This window comes from Prinia subflava, chromosome 3, assembly GCF_021018805.1.
Source record: "Prinia subflava isolate CZ2003 ecotype Zambia chromosome 3, Cam_Psub_1.2, whole genome shotgun sequence".
Taxonomy (NCBI): domain Eukaryota; kingdom Metazoa; phylum Chordata; class Aves; order Passeriformes; family Cisticolidae; genus Prinia; species Prinia subflava.
Window position 1 is genome coordinate 61,693,070 of NC_086249.1, and position 23,405 is coordinate 61,716,474.

At 36.5% G+C, this 23,405-nt stretch overlaps 1 long non-coding RNA gene across 1 annotated transcript in view; it reads right to left on the reverse strand.

The window, feature by feature from the left end:
- The window catches only part of LOC134548639 (uncharacterized), a 37,673-nt gene extending 16,886 nt beyond the window's left edge, over positions 1–20,787 (reverse strand). Inside the window, exon 1 of the long non-coding RNA XR_010079842.1 lies at positions 20,287–20,787. This is a non-coding gene — a long non-coding RNA (uncharacterized LOC134548639). The remainder of the gene's footprint in view (positions 1–20,286) is intronic.
- Between the last annotated feature and the right edge of the window lie 2,618 nt (positions 20,788–23,405).

Sequence of the window (23,405 nt, forward strand, 5' to 3'; positions counted from 1 at the left end):
CTGCTGTTGATAATTAATGTAGGGTGCTCTGGGATGGTTATCTTCTGCCTCTTTAGAAAAGTGAGAGAAAACAAACGGCAAACCACATGAATCATTTTATTATAAGCAGTCAGCCTCTAGGCTTTTTTTCTAATTTTACTCCTCTCCCCTAATAAGTCACTGTTTCCCATATGACAGGAGAGCCTCCTTCTGGTGGTGGTCACTACCCCCAGTGGTGACCCTTTCCAACAGTCATGTCTCAGGGAACACCTGGGTGAAAGGACGAGCAAGAGCTGCTTGCAGAGGGCTGCTTTGGGGAGCCCTGGAGCAGTAAGGTGAGGCCTCTTTCACAGCTGTGACATTTCCTGTAATTCTTACCTGCCTCGAGAGAAAAATCCCTCCAGTGTAGTCGTTTGCTTCTGAAGGTGGCATCACTTTCCCTTTGTCTTTGATCACAGCAACACAGAGTCAGCTGCTGGCAAGCAGGATGCACACCAAAAGGGACCTCAGGAAATTAAATTCCCTTAAATTTGTTCTAAACAGCTTCCAGTGCTCAATCTGTCTCTTTTATGGGCAACTGATACTTTTCTACACTCGAGCACAGCATGTAATGTGTACAGATGCTTGGGGCTGACTTCTTTTAAACCCTAGACAAGTACGATGCATAAAAAAGAGTGCCAGGTGCTCAGGGCTAGGATGCTAAAGAGGCCAAGAGCACTTCCAAGTCCCATTGACTTCAGGGGCAGCTGGGGCTTTTGACAACTTCAGAAAGAGCTCAGCAACTTAGAGAAGTCAAGAATTATGTTTTAAAAAGGTACCTCTCTTTCTCTTTTCTTTCTTAGAATGGCATGTTCTTCATAAGATACTTATTTTCTTAATTTGATATCTGCTAGTAGATTTAAATAGTAATGAGCAAAACTATTCTGCAAAGTAAACAAATAAAAGTTAGACTTTTCAGTAAATAACAGAAGGACAACTGTGTCTTAGGATTTAATTATGAGAAGAAAGTTATATTTGGCAAAAGGCATCTGTAATTTGTGTTTCCATCATTTTATAAAGCTTCTTTTAATGGATTAAAATCACTTCTGGCAGATTTTCCCCCTTTGCTGCCATAAACTGAAACCAAATCTCTACTTTAGAGAAGATAGCTGCTAGAAAAGCAAACAGAAAGTTGTGAAGAGGAATAAATAGAAGTATCACTATGATTGCTTTACTTTTCAACAGCCAAAACATTTCCTAAGATGCTTTATTTTGCTGTAAAATAAGCTTTTTTACATCTTTGCAGATGTTTCCTGTGTACCTGAAGGAATATGATATATTCAGATAGTTTTATGAATATATTATATCAAGACAGTCTTACAAAGTATTAATCATTATCACACCTCTCTAATGAATGGAAAAAAATTATTTTGCTTTTTTGTCTGCATTAAATATAATTAGAGCTTTTTTTCCAGCTTGGAAATATGTAAATTAGGTAGTTATATATGGTTTTCTAAGACATTGCAGCAAATTACTTGTTTTTCTTTCTTTTTTTTTTTTTTTTCCCTCTCTGTTACTTTGGGAGAATCAATGTTAATCCAAGAAAAACGTGCATGTAGAGAATTTCTACAACACATGCTGTTATGTTGAAGTGCTGAAGTGGCAAACCAGCACTGCAAATCCATATTCAAAATAGCAAAGAGCAACATTACAATCTTGTTAACCACCAGCATAAATATACACCAATCTTTAAGGCAGGGGGTGGAGGGGGGAGTGTGAGAAATTGTCTTTCCAGAAATATGATTGGTATAATGCCAGAGATTTGCCTCTTATCTATAGATTAGGACTGTGGCTTCAAAAACTTGAACATTTATAGGTAGTTGGGGGTGAATTTAAATAACTATTTATAGAAAAAGTTGTTTACATAAAAAGGCAGCTAGGAAATATCAGAAAAAATTTGTAAAAACAACTTATATGTAAGTAATTATAAATAATGTCTGTAGAGATCTATAAATAGACAAAACATTCCATGGGTTTTCGGGTTTTTTTTCTAGGGCTATAATGGATTGTGAAATATATAAAATGCATAGCAGTTCAGCTACTTCAGAAAGAGAAGCACCTCAGGGAAATTTTGTGCCAGATTCTCAAATAAAGCTATGATCCCATTGTGCCACTCAGCTGCTGCAAATGAACCATAACCCAGCTGAAAATTTGTGGCAAAGGATTTCCTACCTTCAGCAAATTCTCTTCTGACATGTATCTATCATTCCCAGGCACTGTAGCTTTATGTCTTCACTGTGAAAAGATATCTCAAGAGTAAGACAGTTCATGGTACATTCTTGCTATACTCTTTCTCCACTGACATTAAAAGCCCACAAAAATTCTGAAGCACCAATAGAATTGGACCAAGGAAACTCAGAACAGTTGATACAGGCTCAGACCCCTTATATCTTTTATTCCTTGTGCTGAATCAGACACAGGTAAAGTAGTTGTTCTCAAAGGATTTTTCCTTCATTTATTCCCTTAAATATGTATATATATAAATTAAAATTACAAATGCATTTCCAACAAATTTGTGTTTGTAGTGTAGTAATATCACTGTATTCACTATGCTATTTATGGTTATCGTGCAAATCCTGATTTAATTCTGAGCACTTGACAACCTGGGAATTTTCTTTTAATTTAAAGATTTTCACAAAGAATATACCTATTTTATTTATCTTGCAAAGAGAAAGAGCATTTTTCCTACAAAACCAGGTATGATCCATGTAGCTTTGTGTCCTTTCTTATCAATTTACACTAATGCCATTGTCATGTATCTTGTTTTACCTTTCCTCCTTCTTTTGAGATCTCTCTTATTTCCTTAACATACATCATGAAAACAAACAAAGGCCCAAGGTCAAGTCTATTTCAGTATCATAACTTCTAAAGGATGCAACAAAACTGTCACTCTCCTTGTCAATGGCAGTAGAGCTTCTCTCTAATTAAATAGAAAATGGGATTGTCTCCCTCCCCCTGACAAAATAAAGGAAACAAATTTCTGAATAATGTGATTCTCTCTGACATTTCAGCATGAATGGATAGAGCTGTTATCCACCCATTAGGAAACAGTAATGTGCAGAGCATGGCATTTATAGTAAATCTAAAATCTGTAACCATTTAGATTCTAGAATGTTTACAGCTCTATATTAGTGATAAAAGCTTGAGAAAACAAAAAAGTAACATGGTTAAAAGCTCAAACACAAGACAGCATGATAGAACAGATTTTCATATTTTAAATTCAAGAAAGATGTAAATGGCCATGACATTTAACATTGCTGAGCAATAACAGTTATTAAGGTAGTCAGAATGAAGGTAATTACATTAATATGTGGTATTGTTTGGCAAATAAACAGGGAAATAACTGTGCAGGCTTCAAGTCTATTTATAATGCTCACATGTCTGTGACTGTGTGACCACTGAAGGGCAATGAGCAATTCCTAGATAAAATCTGCATCATTATTCTCATATTGCAAGAAGAAAGTATAAGGCACAAAGAAAGACTGCAAACAGTGTACTCACTCAAATAGAATGTCAGACTTAAAAGTAAAACCTGGATGACATCCAATTTGGGAATGAAGAAACAGTACCAAAACCTCACTGATAATTTTAATTCCATAAAAAATGGGGAGTATTAGAGTCTTTTGAAGTGTGTTTGAAATTATAATAGTCAAGAAAATTGCTTTACAGAGAACTGTTAATGTTACTTTACGATGTAGGAAAATATTTAATAGTACTCTCTGGAGGAATTGAAAAATAGAAATATGTCAGGATTTCAAATAAGAGAAGAGGGAAGAAAAATGGAAAGGAAAAGGGAGGATGCAGAATAATAGATACAAAACAAAAGGCTGCAGCAGTTAACTCCATGAACAAGCAGGTGAACCCAAAGTTTATGATATGTTGTGTTATGGATTTGCTAGCACTATGGGGCACTGATAGATGCACATGACTCAACACAACATTCTACCCAGAGAAGAACCTGCAATTTTTTCACACCTCGGAAGATCTTCAAGGCTTGGTGCTTTTTCATGTGTCATAAACTTTTGAGTCAAATGTATACTCATTAAGAAATTTTTTTTAAAAAAGTCAAATCAAATTAATCCAAAGGCATGTAAAATTAATTTGGTTGTATAGCTGTTTCATCTAACTACTGTGAAATGTCTTGATCTCCAGAGAGAAATGGCAAGTTTGTCTTCAAGAAGTAGATGTTATTGAAAATATTGAAGTTACGTGTGCCTGAAAAGAAAGAGTGAAACAAACAAACAAACCCCAAACCCACTTTAAGTTACTAAATGCATGCTGAATATGCTGTACAAGATACTGTCATCAGAGAACAAGATCCTGTAAGATAACTGTTATATATTAAATAACTGCCTGATGCAGCAGCCACTGTAAACTTCTTTCCAAGATGATAAATTGCACTTTTTGAAAAATAAACACATGTGGCAAGGAATATGTATCAAAAAAACATAAAACTTTTTATAGTGAATGATAATATTTTATTTGTTTTTCTACATAGAAGATATTGCCTCTTTGTGTACAATTTCCAAGGACCACTTTGATTTTAATAACAGACTTGAGTTGAAATGTAAGAGATCCAAAGCAAAATGGAAGTCAGTCATAACAAAGTACACCTTAATTATTCTGATAAATAAAAATGCTTATGACACAAGTATTTGTAAGCAGGACATCTTTAGAGGTACAAAAAACCCAAAACAAACAAAAAATGAAGAGAATACTGTCCAATATATGTTAATATAAAATCAAATGAAGAAAAGTGTTTGGTTTTAGCCAAAAACAGAAAAAGAAAAGAAAAGAAAACAAAACAAAACCAAAAAAAAAAAAAGGTTAGAAAAAAAAAAGGCGAGATTATACTCTGAGTCAAGATCCTGTGTAATACCTCAGTTACAGGACCCTTGTTTTCAATATTCAGGGTTAGCCAAAGAAAAAAGTAAATCCATGTCCAGATGACATTAAAAAACACTGATCAAAAATACACTTTTCTCAAAAGTTTTTCTGAACAAGATGAACTATCTCTACTACATGCCCAAGTTTTCATTCTTTTACGCAAACCAAGGTTAATGTGTTACTCCTATCTCTACCCCCTTGGTCTAGACTTATTGATTCAAGAGTATCAGATATAGGAGTTTTACAGTAACTGTTTGGTAGGTTATTCTAGGGAGTCTCTACTTGCATCTTGACACAATATAGATGCCCTGTTAAATACACAATATGGACATGAAGAAGAAGCATAATTTATTATGGTATGTTTTCTGCATTCCTAAAGGAGAATGGGAGCAGTGCTGGTAAATCAGTCAGGCCAGAGGAAAACTTTACTATAACCACAGTGCCTAGACAGTTTTACGAATAGCATCTAACCATGTCAGGATTGTTAATTATGAACATTAAAATGTTCAAAGCACCAGGAAAAAAAATCAAAAGAGCAACAACAAAAACACAAACAAACAAACAAGCAAAAAAAACCCACAAAACTTCCCCTCAAAAACCAAACAATTTACTCAAAACAAAATGTTTTACAAAACTCGTGTGTTTTGGTGAAACCTTCAAAGCACTGTTTGGCAGCTTATCTGGAAGGGTAACTCAGTTTCAAGTCTTTTTTCAAAGAGCACCTCATCCTCAAAGAGAGGATGTCAAAGGGAAATCTTGCAGTGAGGATCCCCACTGCTCTCTCTAGAGCAATGTGCTTTGCAAACTCTTGGAAAGCTATGCTCCTTCTAACTCAGACATCCTCAGTTACTCTACTGTGTCAGAATCACACATAAGGAGGATATGCAAAATCATTTAGCAATTTTTTTAGCAAAAATACACTAATTAGATTATAGCAAAGTATTGGGTTTTTTTAAAAAAACCTATGAACAATTAATGTTATAATTTTCTAGTTTAAAGGTTTTACAGTGGCACAGGGCTTACTTTGACTTCTTAAGAGCATGATTTAATTTATTACTAATGTGCAATTGAAGATGATAGTTTTAAATATAAAACCAGCATGACATTATGTTCTGATAAATTATGTACTTGAAACCAAAATATGGGCTCCAGTATTTATTTATTTATTCATTGATTTTCCTGCCTTAAGCTAATGATTTAAAGTTGGTCTTTGGAGCTTTTAGACTTAGGATTATTTGTAATGATCACACAGATATTATAGCATCAGAGTCCTCCTGTAAAATGGTAAAAATTAAATGTACTGGCAGTCACACTTGAACTGGATCCCCTCATGATTTTCTGGGAGGTGTAGAAATAGTATGAGGGAGATGTTTGTTATTCATTCATCTGAGTTTTAAAAAAATTGTTTCTGCTTTACAGCGTGGGTTATGGTTTTGTGCAGTAAAAATATTTAAAGAAATTTCACCATGAACAAAAAAATAGGCTTGAGGCTATAAAGGATGGAAGCACCATTTCTTAATAGAGTAGAGTAGAGTACCTCCAGAGAACCTAGTTAAAAATTAGTGCATTAAAACTGTGGTCTTGAGTATTTAATTTACAGGTTTTTTGTTTTTTTTTTTAATTTATTCAAGGTTTGAGATCAGTTCTGGGAGATAAAAAGCAGTATATAAGCCTTGGGAGAAAGAATTCCAACTGTTTGCAAAGAACAGACAGAGAGTGACGATTGACTGATCTGACTTTCTGAAGCAGCAAAGCTTACAGCTGTACTCTCCTGAAGGCTATATCTCAGGTGGAGAATTACAGGACTTTACCACAGTATTTTGAGATTGTAAATTAAAACCTCTCAATTTTTACACAGGACAGTGAAAAACTCTTCACCCAATTGGGTCCTGGGAGATTACCCAGACTTTTTTCTTTAGTATAATCCTTTTCATCCTTGATTTGAATTTGCCACTCACTGGAGAGAAGTAGTAAATAAAGTATCAAGAAGGAAGCTTTCTAAATTTCCAGTGAAAAGATATGTTTGCTACATGTCCTGTGAGTCCTTGATCTCCCTTTGCTCTGAATAGCCTGAGTGCCTGGTCAGGATTATGGATATGTAACATTCCATAAGAAAAAATACAAAACAGAATCTCATGAAGTCCAAAGAGAAAAAAGACAGAGGGAGGATGGTGGGTCCACCTGGCTGAATGTAAATGTCTGCAGTGCAGACACCTCTGTCAAACATATATTATTGTTTACATATAATCTTTCTACAATCAATGGAGGGAAACAGCTAAGTGTGAGTGATGATTCATATTGTTTTAATTAGAAGTTAAAAGTGCATGGAGTGTTATGTCCTGAAGTTTTTATTTGTTATCATTGGTTTTTGAGTGCGTATACTAAGCTTAGAGGGAAATTTCTAGAATGCAAATGACTAAGGATATGTGATGTTAATTCAAAGAATGTAAACCAAACCTCTCCAAAGAATTCTATGTTTTCCAGCACCGTTTAATGCTAAACAAGTCCATTTAAAATTAATATACTAAAATGAAGCTTACCTATAAGTGTTCAAACCTCTCAATAGAGAATGTGGGATAGAGACATAGGGAAAAACTGAAGTTAAATTTTGCAACTCTTGTACTGGTGACATTTTGATTTCATCCAGCTCTAAAAATGGAACCTTGTATAAGATAACGCCACAATATGGCAATATATATAACCAGATACAGGTAACTGTACTGTGGGAGTTCAATAAACTATAATTTGTTACAGTAAATAGTTATGTCTAATAACATCAGATATGGATTTTTAAGAATATTCTGTGAGATTATTAATGAATTTTTGATTAAAGCCACAATTTTTGTTGAGGCATTTAAGGCAGAAAATAGGTTTTAACACTTAAAGCATGTAGCAGGATAGCTAGCTTTAGGTTTGTGTTTAATTCATTATCATGTTTAAATGCTACATGATCCTGTCCCAAGGCAAAAAGACCATGAATGTGATTAACGTCCACTACCAATACAGGATCAAAAGTCAGAAGTATTTTGTTTTATTTTGTTTTGTTTTATGAGCATTATTTAAGATATAATGAAGCTTTGCAGAATCATTCAAATTTGTATTGTTTTTTATTCAATAGTCTTGATCAGCACTTCATTAAAAAAAAATCATTTAAAACACACCTGTTCAATATTCAGTCTCAGGCACATTGCTTTGCTAAACCTTTCAAAAAATAACAACACTGGCAGGCTTTAGTAGCTGATATCAGTGTTTATGTTTGATAGTTACTTCTGACATCTTTAATAATTTAACCAAATTTGTGTATAAATATGGGAAACCAGACTTCTTAAAAAATCCCATAAATTATCTCAGAATTCACTCCCCAGTTGTTTGCTTGCAATAGTTCTCTGAAGAGAATGAACATAAATCTCATCTTAATGCTGACTTTGAAAGAAACCTCATTCTGAAGGCAAATTTAGCATTATAACAGTGTGTATGATACAATGTTGTTTGTTTTGTGTAGTTTCATACAGTGACTTCATTCAACAGCTGGCACGAAAATAAGAAACTTTTAATTTATTTTGTTACCCAACATAGTTTTAGAAACATATAGAGTAAAAGTAGTGTGATGCCAGACCTTTGCTGGTTTTATTCAGAACATGGCTAATTATATTTGCTTAGTAATGTTATTTTCAACTTTGAGAATCCTTCTATCAATTGCATATGTATTTTAAAAATTTAGAAGAGTGCCAATAGGATTCCTATTATTCAATTTCATAAATAAAGGATAGAAGATTAAACTGATTTTTTGTACAAAATAAAATATATAGGTACAACACAAGAGCTGAGTCTCACCCTTGGGTTGCAATGACCCCAGGAAGAGCTACAAGCTTGGGAAAGAGTGGCTGGAAATCTGGTAGAAAAGGACCTGGGGGTGCTGTTTGACAGCTGCTGAACACGAGCCAGCAGTGGGCCCAAGGTAGCCAAGAAGTCTGATGGCATCCTGTCCTGGATCAGAAATTGTGTGGCCAGCAGGGCAGGGATTATCCCAATGTACTCAGCACTGTGAGGCTGCACCTCAAATCCTGTGTCCAGTTCTGGGCCCCTCTCTGAGAGAAGGACATTGAGGTGCTGGAGAGTGTCCAGAGAAGGACAAAGCTGGAGAGGGGTCTGGAGGACAGGTCTATGAGGAGCAGCTGAGGGAGCTGACATTGTTTAGTCTGGAGAAAAGGAGGCCCTGTGGAAATCTTAGTGCTCTCTGTAAGTAACTGAAAGAGGGTTGTAACAAAGATTGATCTCTTCTCCAAGTAGCAAGTGATAGGACAAGAAGTACTGGCCTCAAGTCGTGCCAGTGGAGGTTTAGATTGGATATTGGGATAAAATTCTTCACTGGAAGTGTGGTCAGACATTATAGCAAGCTTACCAAGGAAGTAGTGGAATCACCATTGCTAGAAGTGTTCGAAGTTTGTGTGGATGTGGCATTTGAGGACTTGGTGTAGGGGAGAACATGACGGTGTTGGGTTAATGGTTGAAACTGATGATCTTAGAGCTCTTTTCCAACCTTAACTATTCAATAATTCTGATGTTTGCGTTATGTTAACCCACTTTTTCTTGGTGAAAAGCCAGAGATCTGTTTGGCATTATCTGCATCTTCTGATCTCTTATTGGAAAATGATGTAATCAGACATGTTGTGCCTACAGCATTGTTTTAAAAACAATTTTTTTCAAGAGAAGTTCTAAGCTTTCAATTTGGGTATGTGCTTAGACTTTGCCATTAGTTCTAAAAATGTATTTTAGACTAATGATGTACTACTGAAATCCTAGCTGAAAGTAAAGTTAGGTTTCTTCTTCCTCTGGTGTGAATCTGAAATTTGAAAGTTGGAACTGGAAAGCCACATATTTCTTTAGAAATTACTGAGAGCTGCTATTTTGGAAAAATGGCAATCAGTTGACATATTATTGATATATTAAAAGCTCTAACAGGAAAAGCAAATTATATATTTTTTTTAAAAATTAGATCTTTCATCATTTCAGAACATAATCCAAAGCAAAAAAAAAAAGGTGTTTTTTCTTAAGCATAGGTAAATCATATCTGTTTTTTTGAGACATCTTCATAGAATTTTTTCTTATAAGAAGATCAAAACAAAACAATATGACATTGTTTATAATTAATATTAGAGATCAGTTACGTATCCTTAGGCACCAATGTTGTATACAAGCTTGTCTTCTTAATTTTGTTTCAGATTAAGAAGGGAGAAATAGACACTTATCAGGCAAAATTCATCTGAAACATTTAAGAGCTCTACATTATGGCAAGATTAATTATGTCCTGAAAATATATCATCTCATTTATTTTGTTAACCGTTAAGACAGCACAGGGATTTTAACTCAGATGCATTTGACTGAGTAATGACTGAGTAATTTCTACTTCTTTGCATTGATAAAATATTCTGTCATATCTGTGATTGCCTTAGCAACAGCACAGCCAACTACCCCATACCCCATACCCCCTACAGCATACCTAAAGGAGGTCACTTTTATGGCTGCTGTTTCCAGAGATACTAAGGAGCAGTACATCAGTTCTCTCATCAAGATTAAGATCTTCATCAACTTTTAGCAGCTAAACTGATGATTCAGCCACTGATTGAATTCATTGAATCGCAATCATTTATGGGCTAGCAAAAGGAAAAATGCTTAATAAGCCAGGATGCTAATATGCTGCTAAATTTTCTGGATACATTTCCCAAATGTGTGCACTTTGAGTTCATTAGGACTGAGGCAGCTCTTTTGCTTTCAGAGTACTGAAAGTTACCTTGAACTTTATGCCTTGAATTTTGAAATTGTCCACAATTCAACCCATTAGATGAACCTTCATGATCTACTTTCCTGTATTATAATGTCTTCATAGAAACAGTGTGCCTCATGTGGAAGAAACATTGAATTTAAACATGGGGCTTGTAGGTTCATTCTGAAAAATAATGAAAATAATGGCATTGGTTTTATTTTTTTTTCACTTTTTTTTTTTTGATTATTTACTTTACATCGCAAAAAGCACTGAGGTGCAGCAGAAACATCTGCTGTTTTCTAATGGTGATAGCAGGTGTCCAGTGGCAGATAAGCCATGATGATTTAAGGACAGAGATTGTGTATTGTGAAGCTGACATTTCCAGTGATATTATAATGTACTACGACGTCAGAGCTGTTGGACTTCTCCTCTAAGTCAAGCCTAATCTTTTAGTTTAATGCTAATTCACATGAATTCTTCTCTTATTGCTGGCAGTCTAATTGCTGTTTTCTCTCTGGAATGGATTATCACTGTGATGAACACTTTAGAGGGATGTTTTTCTGAGGAGTTAGTATCTTAATTATAAACATGATGAAACAAGCCACTGATACACAAAAAATGACTTTTAGATGTGCTTTCCTTAATTTAACTAGAAGTAAGTAAATCCCAAGTTTTATGACATTTCTTACCTGGTCCTCAGAGAAACATACTATGCACAGGCTTCTATGAGAAAGGGTGGAGACAGGGGCACACATCAGTTAATTGCTCTCAGGGGAGTGGCATTCTGTTTTCCTTTATTACTTTCTAAATAGCTAAAACCCTGCTTGCTTTTAGTCCATTGGCAGTCATTTGAAAAGACTTGTCAAGGGGACAGTCAGAGCAACAAGCCCATCAGTAGAGGAAGGTCTTAGCATATATCACCATCTACTGTCATCCTTATCAGTTTGCCAGGGAGCCAGAATAGCTGGGCAAGAATAAGTGCAATGCCCTCCAGGGTTGTCTTTGAAGCTCTCAGCCCATAAAAATGCATCTTATTGGACAGAGATGTATAGAGCAATCTTAAGCTGCATGAATAGTAAGAAACAGAGTTAAAAAGCTAAGATGGCAATATTAGAATCACGATGGAAAAAGAAACTAAAATTTGATGTTCTTTTCATTTGTAAGCAGTCATTTTAATCTTTTGTTTCTGTAACATATAAAATCAGATAATTACATGCTATTAATTTCATTTTGGTTTTAGGTATTGATCATGTAAATCCAAATGTTTATATATTAGCAAGGTATTACATTACAGACACAATGGACAGAATTTAGCACTTGTTCATCTGAAATTTAAAACATTTTATTTTGTATTGAGGTGTTCTAGAGATGCCTGCTCCTTTGACTAACACTGTGGGGAATATCAGTTGTCTAGTCAGGTGAAAATCTTTACATCTCGTCAGCTGAATCTAAACTTTAATGATTGCATCTCAATATTTTTATAACGCAGCTTAAAGGGAGAGATATTACTATATTGTTAGTCCATAAAACCTATGATTGTGTTGAAATAAAGGCATTTTGTATTGTCCTAGGGTGCCCCTATGCTGCTTAAATCCCCCGTCATCTGTTGTGCTTATGCTGGATATTGAGTTCTGCACTTTAAGGCTGGTTTTGAGAGTGAAGGGAGGAAAGAAGTGTGTGGCTTATTTTCAGAATCTGCACTTGCTGCCCACATTCCTTCTCATGGACTGTGTCGTCTGCAGCACAGACAGACAGTGAGAGCTCTCCACCTCTTTTAGTTAGATTTGGCTGAGGCAGAGAAGTTTCCCAGACTGTGATGTTTGCTTTTTCTTAGAACTGATCAGCCTTACTCTGAATTAAAAACACAGAAAAACACTGAGAGCTCACGCCTGTGGCTCGCTGGGGCCCAGGACGCGGCATTTTCCAACCCAAAAAGAACTGATGAAAGACTGAACAAGCTGAGCCATGTGCCACAAAAAAGACTTTTGAAATTTTCCATCTCTTCAGAACAGCCAGAAGTTTTGTTGTTTAATATTATTAATTTTTTATACTTATGAATAATTTGCTTGTTAAATAAACAAGTTTTTTTCCACTTTTCTGCAAAGAAACTTTTTCCAAACAGATAATAAGAACCACTTGAATCTGCTTTCCAGAAGAACCTCTTTTAGATGTTTACTCACAAATTTTCCTTAAACAAAAACAAATACATGTATATATGTAGAGTTTAGCTACATTTTAAAGAGCAGTTTTCATTGACATAATTATCTTTATAAGTCTCAATTTTATCCTGAAAGGTGTTTTATTAAGTTTCACAAATAAACAGTCAAGGAATGCAACATCAAGTACAGGCAGATAAAAATTCTAGTCAAAAGGATAAACAAGACTTTTCAGAAAAATTGACAAAATAAGTGACTAGTAATCCAGAAATTCAGGTTAATATTCAGAAAAGATGCATTAATCAGGAGATCCACACACAAAACCATATAGAACTAGAATAGGCTAAACAAAAAGAAAAGAAAGTGCTGTCATGAGGAATTACTACGTTTTATAATTACTATAGTCAAAATAAAATAAAAAGGTGAATTTCATAAAGAAGATTAGGTTATGATTATGTAAGAGGTTCTCTACAGGCACTCTTACATATACAAAATTTGCATGAATAAAACCTTCTATGAATCCAGGCTTTTGGTTCTGTGTATAGACCATTGGCTAAGCCATAGTTGTTTGGGTTTTTTTTGACTTTTTGCTGTATTGCAGTGTCTTTTTCAAAAGAAATGAAACTATTAGATATATTAGAAAACATGTAATCATAGTTTCTCAGATACCTCTGTTCTTTGTTCATTACAAGGCTGTTTAATTTCTTTAGCAGTCATTAGCAAAATTCCCAGTCACTGTAATATGGAAATAAGGGTAGGCTAAATAAGTGAACATAATCTGTTACTCTCTCTTGAATATAGCAGTTGCATTTTAATAGTATAATTTCTTATTATACAATATTGTAGTGCCTGCTTGTAGTGGTTTAGTTATTCAATGTATTTGAAAAACTCACCAAATTATGCTAAATGCAAACATTTTTACTACCAAATGGTGAAAATCCTTAGAATATGTAAACTCTTGTGTTGTGGGAAAAATAAAGTCTCTTCAGCTAATAACTTCTTAAATTGTATAAAGTGGAGCCAATTAATTTTATTAAAATGTTGAGTAGAACAGAGAGAGAAAAAGGTAGACAAAAATAAGAGAGCCATACAATAGACTGCTCAGCTACTTATTATCTTGAGCTGCTTCTCCAAATCTGTTTGTTGCTAAACTACATCCTATTTTGACACATAATCCTCTTAAGAATTGATACCCCCTTGTAAATGCAGCTCACTTCAGAATGTAAGCAAATTGGTTTTCAAGGATTGATTGATAAAGGGAAGCATGCATTCATCATGCTCCATAGTTGCTTGTACTAGAAATGTGAAAGCATGACATTTTCCTCTGTTTACCCCTTCCTTGAACTGGTCAAACATTGGTCTGGTTTAGCAAATGCAAATTGCACTGCAGTAGCAAAGCAAAATTAAAAAAGAAAAAAGAAAAGATAGATTAATTTAACAGTTAATACGGAGCCTGACTCAAAATAAGCAGTGTCTTATTAAGAGAATATTACTTATGTAAACTTTAAATACCTTACTTATCTCCTTACTCTTAAACAACACTTGTGAAGCCTTACAGTCTTTCAGATCAAATACTGCATTTTATTATGAGTAGTCTGTGAAAGTTCTACTTTTTTGAAAGAATACCATTTTTCATAACAATTTCCTGACGTTGTCATACTTGACTCTTCAGAAAGTAAAGACTGAATTAAGTTGCAGATTCACTGCAATGCTTATTATTTCTAGTATTCTTAGACAGTAGAAGACCCTGATACATTTTTATTCTCTGGTCATATCCAGAGATAAAAAGAAAGTATATGAAAAAATCCAGCTAAATATTAAAAAAGTTAAATGAATAAATATGTTGTATTAGAATATTTATTTCCATGAGACATATTTCTTCCATTTTTCATGGACTTGAATGCTCATCACATAAGTAAAAGTAGAATAGGTAGAGTAAGCTAGGGAAACATAGCATGTCTGGGCATCTTCTGTGTGCAAATTTGGGACAAAAAGCATAAAGTCCAAGCTCAGCAGGAGATCAGCTACTGCAGAACTCAGCATCACCTGGGAGCAAGTGACAGCTGCTTTCCTGCAGACAATAATCTGCTTTATGTGAGACAAGGATCCTTATGAGACGCAGTAAAAGAGGAAGGATTTATGACAGCTTTTTAAATGTGTAGGAGTCTTCCTAAAGTAACATCATTTGATCAAGGAAAATCTTCTCACACTGAAAGGTGGGGATATGGGGCTACTGTTGAGCTATGAAATCCATGCTAGAGGACCATATCAATCACAGCTCCTTGCAGAAACTTGTGGATTGCATCTCCCAGTGAATTCTGACATTAAAGGTGGCTGAGGAATCCTGAGAATCCTGGAAGACTCCCAAGATCTCCTGCCTCTTGAATTATTCTCTTTTTAAAATTAACACCCAAGCACTTTCCAAGACTTCCTCATTTCTTCTTTATAGTGTCTTGGAATGGAGTTATGTTGCAGATTACATAAATAAAATAAATAACATTCATTTGAAGAGTTGAAATACTCAGACCCTGTGATTGACAAACTTAGTTTAGACACAATTTTTGCTGCTTACAGAAACCAGGTCTTCTTACAAGAATGTTGGGGGTTAGATTTGGTTTTTTTATTTCTCACAGAATTTTTTCCCATAAGTTTCCAAGAAGCCTTGATGACTACTTAGTCAGAACAAAAGGAGTGCTTGAGGGACATGGCAGCACAAGACTACACCTATTGTTTATGAGTCCCTGGGAGTGTCCCTCAGAGGGGAGAGATGATGAGCTTTGGGAAAGGCAAAAAGACAGATCTGGGGGAGGGGGAGGCACTCTTGCTCTCAGCGCCGAGGAGGACGGTCAGGCTGCCCTCTGCCTCTGTCTCATCCTGGGAAATCTGCAATCATCTGCTGTGTACCCGGGAATCCTGAACTCGCTTTCTCCAGCCTCTCCCCCCACCGCCGCTGCTTCTTCGGACCTTTGAGGCTCTCCTGCTACTCTGTAGCCCTGCCCTGCCCAGCCCTGCCGGGACACCCCTGCCTCCAGCTGCCAGCGCAGACCTCATCTCATCCACCAGCCCGGGACTTTTCCTTCCTTCCAGTTCGGCCTCTCGGAGCCCTGCAGGGGCGCCGAGATCAAACTGCTCTGGGCTTTTGTAAAAGAAAGCCCTCAAGGTTCTTGATTCTGTTTATTATTGATGCTGTAGTTGTTGTTTGTTTGTCGTTTTGTCATATATACTAGTAAAGAACTGTTATTCCTACCCCCATACCTCTGTCTGAAAGCTCCTTTAATTTTTTTTAATTGGAATAATTTGGAGGGAGGGGATTTGAATTCTCCATCTCTAGGGAGGTCCTGCCCCTTCCTAGCAGATATCTGTCTTTCAAACCAAGACAGATTATTGGCACCCAACGTGGGGCTTGAGGGCATTGAGAGGAAAAGGAATAACAGTTCTTAAGTGACCTTGTGCACTGGGTATAGAAACCTCCCTAAATAGCATCATGTGGTCTAGCTTACCTTGGTTTGGGTGGCATGTGGTTGTGGCTGTGTTTCTCCCATTTGCAGGCCCTTATTTAAACATGGGCCCTATAACTAAGGCTACTGTGGCTGTTATCCAGTTTGCACTAAGGGTTAATAAGGTGAGGAATTCATGGATTTTTAACTTCCTCTGGAAGGCAGGCACATGGATACATGGCTATCACACTCTGTTTGTTTGTGGGGTTACTTTAACAATGGTACCTATTGTGAGGAAATGACACCAGGGGAAATTTTTTCCCAACCCTTTACTCAGCTGTTTGGGTCTATTCCACCAGTTTTTAAAGGGTTTAAATCTTCTCTGAATGCTAATGATATCATACAATGGCTAGTATTACTCACGGGCCTATCCTATTTAATATTCTGAGATAAGGGGAGATTGGCCTGGATAACCACCCTGATACCTACCCCAGAGAATAAAGATACTACCCTAGAGACTGAGAGTGCTGCCATGGAGCCTGACACTGCCCTAGAGACTGGGGATGCTGCCCCACCACCTGACCCTGACATAAAGCCCACCTCAGAAATGAACCACCCAGATTGGGTGGGAGTTCTAGTGAAAGAGATAAGCCAGATGCTGAAGGAGCACCTTTCCCCTTTCAAACCAAGACAAAGAATTATTTCACATGTAAGATACCAATATCAGATTATTGGCAGTTTTTTCAGCCCTGAAGAGTGATGGCTTTTGTTCCTGTTGACTCTTGCAGGTTTGTTTGCAAGAAATTATTTTGGTCTTTTTAGTAATTCTGGACAAAAGCCTTTCATTAACTAAGGAATTGTTTGCACTTTTTAACAAAAAAAATAAAAACACTCTCAAAAATCAAACAAACGAACCCCACAAAAACTAACAAACAAAACAACATCAACAACAACAAAACTACAAAAACCCCAAAATCAACCAACCAAGAAAAAATAACAAATACCTCAAACAAAAAAACACCCTAAACCAAAACAACACAAACCAAACTCCACTAAAAATACTCCCATTAAAATGGGCTGTAAAAGTGGCTGTGGTTCTTCCAGCCATCATATGGATGATCTACAGAGAGAGGAAAAAAGTACTAAAGAAACATAATTTAGGTTTGATCCTATCAAGTGTTCAGATGTGACATTCTAATTCCTTGTTCAAATATAACACCTGCTAATAAAATCATGCCTCAGAGACTCTTTAGCACAGGAACACATAAACCCCTGATCTATACAAATACAGCAATTTCTACAGATAATTCTTAAAAATACAGAAGATTATAGAGACTGGCAGTTAAAATTGCATGCAGAAATATTAACTGTAATGAAGTCACATATTTTATTGCTATTTAGTTCACTAAATACTGCATTTTGTAATGCGGAGTAAGCAGGACATATAGGCACCACATATCACCTCTTCTTCACTACAGTATCTCTTTGACTATATGATTCCCAGTCCTTTGCCATTTTTAACATTTGTTTTGACTAAGTAGGTGAGAGTATGAAGGTAGTCACAACAAAAACAAATGCTGGTTTATAAACACAGACTTTGAATGTAACCTGAACCAGTGAAACATTATCTGCTGTACCCACGGGTGACTGACTCTCTTGCACAGTACATTGGGTAATGAGCTGTTTTTAAAGCACAAGACACAACTGCCGTGACCAATTGTATCATTTATATCTGTCCACCTGGACCACATGCAAAAAGAATGCTTTTGCTATTGTAGAAATCCATGAACTTTGCACAGGTGCAAATGACAGGCCTAGGGAATCAGACCTTTTTAAGAAGAGAGGGTTCTTGGAAGTTTCCCCATACAAGTAAGATTAAGAATGGCAAAGTTCATGAAATCCCCCCTGTTTTCGCAGGTAAAACGTAGATTTTTATGTCAAAGACACTGATACTGAAAAAATTATTCTTTATTATATTTTGATTTTTCCTCATGAGCCTTAAGCTATGCTCCTAAACTCATTTTTTTTTCTAATACCAGATCCTCCCAAAAGAAGATTTCTGGCCATTTTCCATTGTTATGTAGTTTGCCAGTACTGGAAATATCTTGATTTTGCCATCTTTGGAACTAACATTCAAGCAGTTGATTCTGCTGCTAGGGCATCCCTTAGCCCCCTCTTCCCCAGAACAAAAAAGTCCAGTGTCCTCAGTTTTTCCTCCTAAGCCATATGGTTAAGGCCTGATCATCTTGATAGGTATCCACTGGAGTTTCTTCAGTTTTCCAGATCTCGTCTTTGAGACCTTCTGAGCAGAAGAGCCTTCCATCTGTCTGCTAGCTGTATTCCTACTGAAGCACCATGGGATGTACTTGCACTTATTGCAGCAAGCAGCTCACCCCATTCACAATGAGTGAACTGTTGGCTTATACTGATCTTGGTGTGCACTGTAACTCTTGTGCCCTAATCAGCCACCAGCTCCTTAGACTCTATAGAGGCTGTGTTTCTCCTTAGTGAAATGGTGCAGCAATGCATCTGTGTAACAGGCCATTCTGATGCATCAGCCAAACTGTTTGTGAGTAATCTTATCAAACCACCTGCAGTTTTGCTTTTAGAGCCCTCAGGAATTAGTCAAGGTTACTGAGAAAAACAGGGCTAAAAATAAGAAAAGTCTGAGAAAATGACTACCAAGAAATCTAAACCTAGATAAAGGAGGCACAATGTGATGATGGACGCTGACCAATTAGATGTCTCAAAAGAGATGTGCCTGTCTCATGAACAAGGAACTTAGCCAACCAGAGATGTGGACCACAGACTTAGAATCTGTAACTGGGATTGTATTGTGAACAATAAACCACATCTGGTGAAATCATATTGGTTCACTGTTCAGTTGCCCATTTCCCCCTGCAGAATGGTACACACGGAGTTCTGAGAACAGAATTCCTGCTTACATTAGGCAAGAATTTTAGTGTAGTCCTTTCTTACTTACCCTGCTTTCCTCCTCTGTTATACTTTGTGTTTGTCTTAATCCATAAACAAGGCCCCAGTTATTCAAGTAGGTTTTCTGCATAAAGTCTTTGTCCATAGTGGGGTGACTCATTTTATAAAACACATTGCTTTATTAAGTAAAAACAAAATCAAAAACAAACACAAAACCACAAAAGCAAAACAAAAGGCAAAGACAAAAAACCCACAAAAACAAACAAACAAACAAACAAACAAACCACCACAACAAAAAAATCATCAGCTTTCCTGAACTGCCTTGTTCTTGTACTTGTCAGAGAGTAATACTAATTAGACCTAGAAATTCCAGCTCCTTCTGTTGTGAAGTCCAGAATTCTAACTCCCCTGCTTCCTTTCCAAGACTCTCTTAAGATCCTAGGCTCAATTGTCTCATGGTTTCTGAAACCCAGACTGAGGTACAGGCTTTCATTCTCCACCACTTCAGGAGTAGCAAGTCAAGAACAACATTATGATCAGAAGGTCCTTCTAGAATATGCACTAGTATACTAGTTCTATGTAGGCACTTCTGGAGTCAGATAAGGGTCTGTGACCTGGACAATTACAACAATGAATTGTAGAAAGGATGTTCTGAAGAACTGTAAAGCCTAAAACACAGTCAAATTTTGATAGAAAGGATACTTTTGAAAAACCTACAATGTTTAAAGTTTATATTACCCAGCATTTTTGGATGTCAGCATCTCTTTACAGCAGGTGTATTTTGATTATTACCTTTTCAAGATTACTGTGAGTGGTTTAAAAATATATGCAGTTTGTAGAAGCTGATCCTTATAAGCATAATACGTAAGAAAGAGCCAACAGGATTCATTGGCCAAGAGTAAACCTATACCGATTGTCACGAGCTAAAGGATGGTTGTGATGGTTCGTTTTGATTTCAGAGTGCAAAAAGAGGCAATGAGAACTTAGTTCAAGTAAAATCAATTGTATCTTTATTGATACACACAATTATGTGATAGTAGAGAAGGGAAGAGAGAGAGAGAGAAAAGAGGAAAGGGGGGGTTATAGCTACCGACTGACAGGCGTGAGTCCTCGTGAGGCTGGAGCCCAAGACCACCTTCGCAGTCCTCGTGGCGGGCGTCAATAGATTGTCATCGTGTCCACCGGGGAGGCCTCAGAGTGTGAGTCACAGGGGGAAGCTTTTAGAGTCATTTCAGAAGCGGGGGGCACCCGGCCAATGCAGGCAGAAGCGGGGGGCACCCGGCCAACGTGGGGGGAGCACCCAAGAGTCACTGTGAGGAGGCCCGTTGCTCTGGGAATCAGGTGCAACCATTCAGATCAGGCAGGTTTGGGACAAGCAGGTCTGGGCTCTGCAGCAGGTACAGTCACAGCACAGTCAGTCAGAGCAAACACGGCCTCTGCAAACACAGCCCAGGAACCGTGACAGTGTCCATTGTTCCCATACGGGTCTCTGAGGAGGACGTCTCGGTCCAACGAGTGCGCCTGCAGGGAGAAACCTGGGTCCTGTCTCAATTAGGCCAGAACTCTTGTGCTGCAGCCCAGGATCCATGGGGGTCGGCTCCTGACAGTTGTGAGGCAGATGAGGGATATTCAGACAGACTCTTACACTGATATGCAACACTGTGTTTTTATTAATAAAACATATTTAATAAATCAATTTTGCTTATAGATATCATTCTATACTTTTGGAGCTAATAACACCTGTTACACAATGTAAGTATTTTTATTTGAGGAAAAAAATATTACAGATGGTGAACTGAGAGAGAAACTTTCTATCTACAAAAGCCTTAAGTTTATTTCTCATATGATAATTATCTACACACAAAAACCAAAACAAAATACCAAACCCAACAAACCTCATCCTTTATTTCACTTGATTATTTTACATCACAAACATTTTGTTAAACCTGGAAAAAATGCCAAAAAAAAAAAGATCATCTAGATATTCAAGGAAATATCTATGCTAAAATGTCTAATTCATGAGATGAATCGTACTCATAGTCTTAGTACAGCTTTATACTCAGATTAATAGAACATCTCAAAACTGTCACAGAACATGGAAGTGTACTTATGCACTATCTTACTGAAAAAAATCCCCTCGTATATATTCATGGTTCTGACAAAAAATTGTGCTTCAGCTTCACCTGTTTTCATCAGTAACTACTTCAAAAACTGCCATCAACTATAGAGATGAGCAGAAAGCAAGCATGAGGTAACAGTTTCCAGTGTCAAATCTGGTTTAAATATTAACAGGTTTTTTTTCACTTATATACTCTAATTATCTTTTGATATAAAGTATGATCAATTGCCTGGTTTTATTTTAAAATGTATTAAGGATGTGAAAAATACTGTGTTTGAAGAAAAAAAGAATAAGGCAGGCAAGACACCTTGGAGCCATGGTTGCTACTGTAAATTGTGGTCCGATTTTCCAAAAGAAAAAAGAAAAAGTTGATGAAAGGAAAATAAACAGAAAGCTTAAACTGTAGTAATTCTTTCTAGTCATGATACTCAAATGGCTTTTTTTTTTTTTTTTTTTTAGGGAAGTATACACACACAGAGATGCCCACAATCACACACACACGTTTGCCCCCGATGAGCCTAGCAAAGACCAAACAAACTTTTAGAAGCATCAAGCTGTGTAAAACATTGCTTTTGGCTGCTTCTTTCCTCAGCAGTTCTCAGCAGTGTGTCAGAGAATACTCTCATTAGCTGAGCTGGAGGGTTATTAAACCCAAATTAAAAAGAAAGAAGAGGAAGATGACAGCAGAGAAGCAAAATGCACACAAGAGAGGAAACCCAGCTTTCCTTCTTTATTCGTCAGAAATTTACCTGAGTACTCACTGTGTGAAAAGGTAATTTGTATTTTAAGTTATGTGTTATACACCTGATACTAGATAATGTGAATCAAGGGTAGGGCACACAGGGTGCCTATTCTGTGCGAAGTTAAGGATTTAGCTGACATTTCTGAGAGTCATCTGGATTCACATCTCTGGTTCATTTTAGTTAGGTTATTGCTCAAACTCTTCCTTACTGACCTTAATGGTGCTATTTTGAATCTATGTACATTTTAGGGATTTCAAGATATAGATCCTATTCTGTTAATGTAGCTCTGCTCAGTTCTTTCTTTCCAAGCTAAATCACAATTTCTGGGCAACTGCAATCAGGGGATGCCCTACTGAGTCATGCAGTTAGAATTAATTTTCAGTGAATTATTTTGCACTAATTAATGATAATTTCACTTGTTTGTTTGTTTATTTATAAAATATTATATCTCCTTGGATTAAAAAGATAGGCCATAATGCCTGGCATTGACATTAAGCCTTGGTATGAAGAAATTAGCAATACTTCCATAGTCGATGGTGCTACAGCCAGTAAAACTAGTGGCAGCATATTAGACTAAATTTTGTGATATACCCCAGCTTTAAATAAGGGCAAAGCCACACCACTGCTTACTGTCTCAAGAACAGTCCTTAAGACAGGCGTCTACTGAGAACAGAAGCTTATTCATGATAACTGGCAATACACATCCTAAGTAGGCTTGAAATATCAATATTTTTAACCTTGGTGTGAGAAACATTTCCTTTTTGTAGGAGATTTTTCTATCTAACAGTCACAAAACAAAAAGTGACTCATCAGATGGTGGATTAACTGGAAGAAGGATCATTTTGTTCAGAATTAGACATCAGGATTAGTTGCTGTTTATTTTGTGATTGCAGCAGAGATAGAAAGCATTACTTTTTATTTTAGGAAGAAAGCATGACAGGATTTATTTTTTAATATTTTCCTTGCATAAAACTGCAAGCCATCTTCAACAGCAATACTGTGCTGGAGTCAGAGCATTTGTCTGTGCATTTGTTAAATTTTACAAGGTAAGTGTTGCCAGGATGAGGCACTTCTGAAGGAAATCCCCAAATATGCAAACATTAGATTTGGTGATCTAATTTCCTATTATAGAAATGCTGCTCCATTAGGGAAGAGAGAGAGGAAAAACTGCAAACTAAGAGGTCTGTCTTCAATGTAGAGTAAAGAACAACTTCCAGAAAAATCAAAATCTTTAAAGATTCAGTGATTTTTCATTATTGAAAAGTTAACCTCAGCTATTTCAATATTTCATTCCATTTTTTAAACAAGCTTTCTAACTCAGTAGATTAAGCATTTAGTTCTCCATCA